Here is an 8,590-nt window from a genome sequence, read left to right as displayed (position 1 = left end):
TACCCTGCTAGCCAGGATGGTCTCAATCTCCTGACCTCATGATCCACCTGCCTCGGCCTCCCAAAGTGCTGGGATTACAGGCGTGAGCCACCGCGCCTAGCCAGCTTAGTTATTTATTTATTTTATTTATTTATTTTAGTGAGTCTGTCTTCCCCAAGGGTTGTAAACTGAGAGCACAGGATTTACGTTTATTGTGTGCTTAATTCCTAGACCAGTGCCTGGCACATGATAGATTTTCCATAAATGTTTGTAAGGTGAGATGTAATTATTCCAGAAGAACATACAGAATGAAAAGTTCATTGACACGGCATCAATATCTGGAGGTTTCACTCTTGACTTTGCCTCTGACTTGTTCTTTGACTTTAAATAATTTTCTGGGCCTCATGGTTCCCATCTCTAAAGTAAGAAAATCTGGAGCTTAGCAAGGTAGGTCAGGGCCAGTTTTGGAAACATCTTAATGCTCAACTCTCATTGAACATTTCCTCTAAAACAATAATAAAATTCAATGAGGAAGGAAAATACTTTCTATATCAAAAAGACACCTGCACCTGTATGTTTATCACAACAATATTTACAATAGCAAAGATATGGAAACAAACTAAATGTCTACCAACAGATGATTGGATAAAGAAAATGTGATCTACATGCACAATGGAATACTATTCAGCCATAAAAAATGAAAACTAGATGAAACTAGGTGTCATTATCTTAAGTGAAACAAGTCAGACACAGAAAGACAAATACTGCATGTTCTCACTTATAAGTGGGAGCTAAAGAATATGTACACATAGATGTAGAGTATAGAAGGATAGACAATGGAGACTTGGAAGGGTGAAGGGGTGGGAGGAGGAGAATGATGAAAGATTGCTTAATGGGTACAATGCGTATTAACTGAGTGACGGATACCCTAAAAGTCCTGACTTCACCATTATGAAATCTATGCATGTAATAAAATTACACTTGTACCCCATAAATTTATAAAAATACTAAGTAAATAAAATTCAATGAGAAATCAATCTATTGTATTAATGATTAAGATTTATAGTCAATGTTACTAGCATAGTGCCTAATATATAGTAAATCCTAAATACATGGTAGCTATTGCTACATAGTACTGCTAAAATACTATTTTAATGCGAGAATAATATCCTAAGTATGTAACATATTTAACCATCTGTTATCAAATGTAGGTATTTTTTTCTAATATTCCTTCTTTTAAATAAAGGAACATTGCAATGAATTTCCTTGAATATATGTTTTTATTTACTCCTATAAAAACACTCTTTCTTTAAACATGATTAGTGTCTTGGAAGGTATAAATGTGTTTAAGGCTTTGACACATATTGCCAAATGGTTTCCCAATAATTGTACCAAATTTCTCACCTGCCATGTATGGGATTGCTTGTCTTTCTTTATCTTCACCAGCAGTATATTTTATTGTTATTTAAATCTATGCTAATTGATAGGCAAAAACTAGTTATCTCTTTTTTATTTTGTATTTTTAATTACTAGTAAATTAATTTTTTATACTTAAGAATTTATTTATTCTCTTCTATAAATTAACTTTTCACAATTCTTATGTTAAAATATATTTGGTTAGCCAAAAAAATAATGAGGGAGGCAGTTACACTAAAAAGTGTTTTAGTTAAAATGCACATAGATTACCTGGAAAGTTTTACCCCACAATTTGTTCTTAATCATTGACTATCTCATCAATGCTTTCTCAAACACAATTAGTTCTTCCCCTCCACCTCATGTCTCTTTCTTTCTGCCTTTTCCAGGGCTGTATTCCAGTGTCACCTCCTCCAAGAAACTTCCTCAACTCTTTTTTGTCTTTTGCTTTTTTCCTCCAGTTACACTATAGGCATCTTGGTTGCTGGGACTTGGATATTATTTTTCTTTAAAATCTTCAGCCTCTAATATTGTATTCAGGGCCAGGCTTGCAGCAGGTCCTCAATGACTGGAAGATTCCATACCATCAGTTTCATTAAGAGGGGCTTGCACTTGAGGAAGAGGAATACGAGCTCTTCCTTTGCAGTAAACTTATACGATAAACTTCATCCCTCTTGCAGGGCCATTCTATCTAATATGTTAATGGTCTTCACTCTATTTTATTCATATTACATCCTTTATCAATATCTAACAAATAGTTTTTAGTCCCCTCTTTTCTGTGATCAGTTGTTGCAGAAAGAGGGAAGTAAGGGGAAATATCTGTTTCCCCAGAAATGAGGATTACCCAAGACCTAGCCATTTACTATCTATGCCAAAGAATCTCAGAACATGAACACAGGACTAAAAGCCACCTAAAGCAACACTGGTATCTTCTTAAGTGTCAGTTCAGTGATCTAAATGAGAGGAAATTAATTCAATCTATTTTTGTCTGGCATATTTACTGGTGGGGTAGAGCCTAGGGTCAATTTTGCCAAGATTGGTTTAGGGATGCAGGTAGAGTTAACACTTGAAGCTCTGCAGATGTACTGCCCTCCTTATGTCCTTCAGAGCACAAGATGGAGTCAAGGGCTCAGTCTGAAGTCCACAGAGCCTGCAGCAAGTCCTGACATGCCGAGAGTGCTTTAGGTAAATTCCAGAGCAGAATATTCAACTTTACAAAATAAGCTAATTGGTAAAATGGAGGAAGACCTATAACGTAAAATAATTGTGTTATTTCATCTGCAAAATGTTGGATTACTGCATCTAGTAAGTGCCCTTAATACAACTAAGTCCTAGTTTTTAAGATTATCAGTCAATTGATAGGAAAGCTGTGAAGTAGGAAGCAAGAGTGTGCATCATCAAATTTAAAGGCAAAGGTCGAAAAGCTCAACCACTGAAGATGAATTCAAGATGAAGACGTGGTCCAGTATGTTTCAGCAACAGTCACAAGAGCCCGGGGTTAGAGGTCTGCTTCTATTCCCTAATTAATTATGTGACCCTGGAAATGTTATTAAATCTATGCCTGTATTGTTTTCTTTATATGTGGTTACACTGCTATTTTCAAGATCTCTTGCCTTTTAGAATCCTGACACTCAATTACTCTACCCTGGTGTTAGCACAAATCAATCCTCCTTGTTTTTTGTCCCATGGTAAACATGTCTATAAAGCAAAGATGGTGACACCTGTTCTAACCTAAATGACATATGAGATCCTGGCTGGGTAAGTGCTGGGATACAGTCTAAGCGTTCCAAGAGAATAAGGCAATGCCATCATTACCATCATTTTTAAAACTTCCAGCTTTTTGAAGGGCTAGAATTCAAGCCCTTATGTCTCATTTTGTTGTATCTTTCAGGAAAGGAGCCTGGTCTTGCATAGATTCTTCCAGAAAGATGTAGAGAGAGGAACTGGCTAGGAAGAACCATCAGTTCAATGGCCCAGGCTATTTCTTATAACAGCAAAATGAAGATAACATTTGGAATTGCCTAAAACTTATCATAGAGCTTACTCAAACATTGTTTTGCTCTGTCTTCACAGCAGTGAAGATTCTGATCCACTGCTAGTGATAAGAAAACTGAAGCACCAAAAAGTTAACATATTTTCTTTAACTCACACAACTCTTTAGAATACTTGAAATTGAGCCGAAATATCCTAACACATGGCCTGAGACTGGTCCTGGAAATGACATAGCCCCTGATGTCCACTCTTGACTGCCTCTATGAAGCCATTTCCTACTCCCTAGATGGGGGTTTCATAATTCCTCTCACAAATGTTTAATTAAACATATTCACATGGCTATTTATTTTTGTATCTATCTTCCTCTCTGGACTGTTAGCTTTCTAAAGCTTAGAAACCACATTTAGAGCCATAGACCCTGATGCAGTGGTTACCACAAGCTGGGGCTCAGCAAATGGTGGCTAAATACATGACCAACAAAAGGACCATCAAAAATTTAAAACAGTGGGAATTAAAGGTGGGGGCAGGAGGAGAGAAAGGAAGGTCGGGGAGAGGGAGAAGGCAGAGGAGAGGCTAGCTGGCTGTGCAGTCTGACCACATGCCAAACCCAAAAATCACATTGGAAATGTTTGCTGCTGAGTTTGCCCACCCACATTCTGTTCACCACCATTAATGAAAACAGTTGAACATGGATGTATTTGCAAACATTTCCACCCAAACACAACAAAAACTGGCAAAAACGAAGAGGGCATCTGTGTTAGTCAGGGTTCCCTAGGGGGACAGGACTAATAGGATAGATGTATATATGAAAGGGAGTTTATTAACGAGTATTGACTCACAGGATCACAAGGTGAAGTCCCACAATAGGCCATCTGCAAGCTGAGGAGCCAGGGCAGGAAGCATCCAGCACAGGAGAAAGATGGAGGCAGGAAGACCTGGCAAGTCTATTCCTTCCATAGTCTTCTGCCTGCTCTTATCCTGGCTGTGCTGGCAGCTGATTAGATGGTACCCACACAGATTGAGGGTGGGTCTGCTTCTCCCAGTCCACTGACTCAAAAGTTAATCTCCTTTGGTAACAACCTCACAGACACACCCAGGAACAATACTTTGTATCCTTCAGTCCAATCAAGTTGACACTCAATATTAACTATCCCAGCATCCGGCATTTCTGTTAGTCATTCACCATGGCTGTCTAGAGCGTACTCCATTTTACAGTGATGAAGCATATTATAGCCTCTCATCTTTTAGGGCAGAACAAAGATGCCCAATCATTTAACTAGAAATGGGAAACACAGGGAAACAAAGACAATGGCTATCATCTTGTCATACACACACACACACACACACACAAAGGAAAAAATGACCAGTAACTATACATACACACATACTCGGTAGCTTTGGTAAGTAAAACCAAAATACTCATACTCATCACGAATAATTATAAAGTGACTCATTCACCACTCCTTCTTTTTTCCAGCTATGGCTAATATGTAGTACAGTGCCTGGCATATGGCAGGTACTCTAAATGTTTGAGTGACTGAATTAGTGTGTGTAAAATAAATAAGTACAGTGGGACCATTAGTTTATTTAAACAGATATTTTCTTGCTCAGGAAAAAATACTATTACCCTTTATTTACATACACTGCAGTGATATCTCCATATCCCCCAAATAATCAGTCTCTACTGAGAATAGGTCACCAGGTTATCTGAAAAAGATGCAGAATGAAGCAAAAGTCATTTTATTCTGCATATACTCTTACACAGCTGTTGAGGAGAGTAACACAATTTACTAGATTGCAATTATCTATACTTCATGCTGTCAATATGCATTTAAGATATATTCTTTTTAATTATTAAATATTGAGAGGTTACTATGTGCCACAGTCTGTGTGGGATGCCAGGGATAAAGTAGTAAGACATATATGGCTTCTATTTTAGTAGATAAAATAGAAAAAATAGTAATTCCTTATTTGATTTTTAAACTACAAAGGAAAATTAAAGCAGAATTTAATTTATCCTACATGAGCCTTTCATATTACAAGCATGTTATAAACTCTTGTAATTCTTTCCCTTTGTGTAAAAAGGACAGTTAAGTTCACTTCCTTCTTAATAATTATTAATATGTCTTGTTTTTCTGGGAAGCAAAAAATTAGATTGTTCCTACTTTCACACTCTGGAACTTTACCTCCCAAATTATCAGATACTATAAAAGTTCTTTTATACCCAATTTCAGTGCTTTGGAGAAGCCCCTCCCTGCAAGCTGGTGGGAAATTAAACCTTATTGAGCTAAACTATCTTAATAGCTAAAAATCTCCTGTCAATAAAACTATAATTTTTAAAATTATTTCAATATATTTTGGGGAAATAGGTGGTGTTCGGTTACATGAAGAAGTTCCTTAGTGGTGATTTCTGAGATTTTGGTGCACCCATCACCTGAGCAGTGTACACTGTACCCAACTTATTGTCTTTTATCCCTCGCCCCACTCTGAACTTTTCCCTTGAGTCTCCAAAGTCTATTGTATCATTCTTATGGCTTCACATCCTCATAGCTTAGGTCCCACTTATGAGTGAGAACATACAGTGCCTGGTTTTCCATTCCTGAGTTACTTCACATAGAATAATGGTCTCCAATTCCATCCAGGTGCTCCAAATGCCATTATTTTGTTTCTTTTTATGGCTGAGTAGTATTCTATGGTATATATACACCACATTTTCTTTATCCACTTGTTGATTGATGGACATTTGGACTGGTTCCATATTTTTCCAACTGCAAATTGTGCTGCTATAAACATGCATGTGCAGGTATCTTTTTTGTATAATGACTTCTTTTCCTCCAGGCAGATACCCAGTAATGGGATGGCTGGATCAAATTGTAGTTCTACTTTTAGTTTTCCACAGTGGTAGTACTAGTTTATAGTCCCACCAACAAGCAGTGTAAAAGTATTCTCTTTTCACCACATCCATGCCAACATCTATTATATTTTGATTTTTTGATTATAGCCATTCTTGTAGGAGTAAGGTAGTATCACATTGTGGTTTTGATTTGTATTTCCCTGACCATTAGTGAAGTTGAGCATATTTTCATATGTTCATTTACCATTTGTATATTTTTTTTAAGAATTGTCTATTCGTGTCCTTAGCCCACTTTTTGTTGGGACTGTTTCGTGGTTTTTTCTGTTTGTTTGTTTGTTTGTTTGTTTGTTTTCTGATTTGTTTGAGTTCCTTGTAGATTCTGGATTCCTTTGTCAGATGCATAGATTGAAAAGGTTTTCTCCCACCCTGGGTTGTCTGTTTACTTTGCTGATTGTGTCTTTGCTATGCAGAAGCTTTTTAGGTTTATTAAGTCCTATTTATTTATCTTTGTTTTTGTTGCATTTGCTTATGGGTTCTTGGTCATGAAGTCTTTGCCTAAGCCAATGTCTTGAGGGTTTTTCTGATGTTATCTTCTACAATTTTTATGGCTTCAGGCCTTAGATTTAAGTCTTTGATCCATTTTGTGTTGATTTTTGTATAAGGTGAGAGATAAGGATACAGTTTCATTCCTCTACATATGGCTGGCCAGTTATCTCAGCACCATTTGTTGAATAGTGCGTCTGTTCTTTCCCCCACTTTATGTTTTTGTTTGCTTTGTTGAAGATCAGTTGGCTGTAAGAATTTGGCTTTATTTTTAGGTTCTCTATTCTGTTCTATTGATTTATATTTTTACATAATAAAACATATTTGTATTTTTATACCTGCCTATTTTTATACCAGTACCATGCTGACAAACGATAATATTCCAATACAGAAAATCACCAAGAAGCATTACCTATATAGTGATGAATTATCACACAACATTTATTGTTTAGGCCAATGACAAGGTCAAAGACTAATACTTTAAGCAGTTAAGATGAAAACTTGTACAAAACACAAACAAAACTGAAAAACTTGCACCTAACTCAGAGATGAGTTATTTTCTGGAATACTAACACTTCAGTTATCTTGTTTCCCAGCCCACATCAGATTGGAAGTAGCTAAGAAGAGAATGCTGGAGGGAGCAGCCAGATGTAGACACAATTACAGCAATAGAAAGCAGAATAATCATAGCCTAAACAATAGCAAAGTTAACAGGCAAAAAGTAGTTACTGTGTTATGCCCTTGACTTTCATTCCTCTCAACAACCCATGTGGCAGCTCTATCATAAGGCACCTACTATGTACATTCTCTCTAATTCTTACAAGTTGGCATTATTGTGCCAATTTACAACTGAGGAAACTGTGGTTCAGAGAAACTAAATAATTTGTGACAAGATTCCTTAACAAGCAAGCGAGTCAGGATGTGGACCTGGCCCTAAGTAAAGTGACTGTAAATCCCAGTTTGAATAAGCAGTCTTATCTTATTCCTGTTGTCCTGCTTAAATAATAACAGTGTCCCAGTTTGGATGTTGAGTTATGCGGTCCCCTATCCAAAGGGCACATCCTGTCTCCAGTCAGTTGGTCGCACCTTCTCCACACAAGAGTGGCCTTCAAAGCTGACACCTCGACACTGAGGCAAGAGAAGCATAACTGTAAAAAAGAACCTGAAACACTCAAAATGCATGCCAATTCGAGACCATTCAGAGAAAAGGAGAATGGTTTATTCAGTTTAATTATTCCCAAGAGCAGGAATCTATTAAGGAAATAACAAATACCTATACAATGATGCTGTCCCCAAAAGAAATGGTTGAACAAATTAAATGTAAACAGAAGAGTATGTAACACATTATAAAAGGATTTTTATCCCAAGTTGTTAAAGGTTAACTTTTGAACCTAAAGAGGGTAAGTTTTAGTTATCTAGAAAATTCATTGTTTTTTGACCCTTCCTTTCCTAGTCATAGTCCAAGGAAGAATTACTGTATTTTTCCTCCACAAAACGCCTCCCTCTCCCACACTCACAAAAAAATTTGCTTCTCAGCTCAGTCTCTGAAAGTCTGAGGTCAAGTGCTCACCACATGCTGTGTGATCTTAGACAAGAGTCTTGTCCTCCCTCATCCTTTTACTCATCTGTAAAATTAAGACAATAACCATACCTGGCTCACCAGAATGCAGGGAGGATGGTACAAAATAATGCATGTAAAGCACTTGGAAAAGTGAACAGTATTTAGCACACAGGCCATGCTTAACAATTTTACTTATGATGATGAATATTAACCTTATTAATATTCCTAATGTTAATCCCAATTCAAGT

This window comes from Pan paniscus, chromosome 17, assembly GCF_029289425.2.
Source record: "Pan paniscus chromosome 17, NHGRI_mPanPan1-v2.0_pri, whole genome shotgun sequence".
NCBI classification, from domain to species: Eukaryota; Metazoa; Chordata; class Mammalia; order Primates; family Hominidae; genus Pan; species Pan paniscus.
Note: the sequence above shows the minus strand (reverse complement) of the source record.